Below are 837 nucleotides of genomic sequence, written 5' to 3' on the forward strand. Positions count from 1 at the left end.
CAGGGTCTTTTCCAATGAGTCAGCTCTTCACATCAGGTGGCCAAAGTATTGGAGCTTCAGCTTCAGCATCAGTTCTTCCAATGAATATTCAGGATTGATTTCCTTTAGGATTCACTGGTTTGATATCCTTGCAGTCCAAGGGACTCTAAAAAGTCTTCTCCAACACCATAGTTCAAAAGCATCAATTCTTTGGCGTTCACTTTCTTTATGGTTCAATACCTTTAAACCTGTGGCAGATTCATTTTGATATATGGCAAAACCAATACAATATTGTAAAGTTAAATAAAATAAAATTAAAAAAAATAAAGAATATGCTAATCACAGAAAAAAAATACCTTTAAACTTAAAACTTTAAACCTTAGAGGCTATAACACCTGTAAATCTTATTGACATTTTGTAAAACCAGTTCAAAGCTCTTTAAAGTTTCCCTCAAACATTTAATTTGGACCTATTTTGGCTTGGATTTTCATGATGGAATGGCTTGAAAAGGTGTTTTAGAAAAACAAAAATAGGTTGATGTACCAGGCTGTAAAGACAAGCAGGTATTCAAGTTTTCACTTTCAGTTCAGTTCAGTTTAGTTGCTCAGTCGTGTTCAACTCTTTGCAACCCCATGGAGTGCTGCACACCAGGCTTCCCTGTCCAACACAAACTCCTAGAGCTTACTCAAACTTATGTCCACTGAGTCGCTGATGCCATCCAACTATTTCATCCTCTGTCATCCCCTCCTCCTCCCACCTTCAATCTTTCCCAGCATCAGGGTCTTTTCCAATGAGTCAGTTCTTCGCATGAGGTGGCCAAAGTATTGGAGTTTCAGCTTCAACATCAGTCCTTCCAAA

At 38.0% G+C, this 837-nt stretch overlaps 1 protein-coding gene across 1 annotated transcript in view; it reads left to right on the plus strand.

Annotated features, from left to right (window-relative positions):
* LOC105000759 (collagen alpha-4(VI) chain-like) overlaps positions 1-837 on the plus strand; it is a 123,982-nt gene that overhangs the window by 36,662 nt on the left and 86,483 nt on the right.

The sequence above is a fragment of the Bison bison genome, unplaced genomic scaffold (assembly GCF_000754665.1).
Source record: "Bison bison bison isolate TAMUID 2011002044 unplaced genomic scaffold, Bison_UMD1.0 scf7180017864374, whole genome shotgun sequence".
Classification (NCBI taxonomy): domain Eukaryota; kingdom Metazoa; phylum Chordata; class Mammalia; order Artiodactyla; family Bovidae; genus Bison; species Bison bison.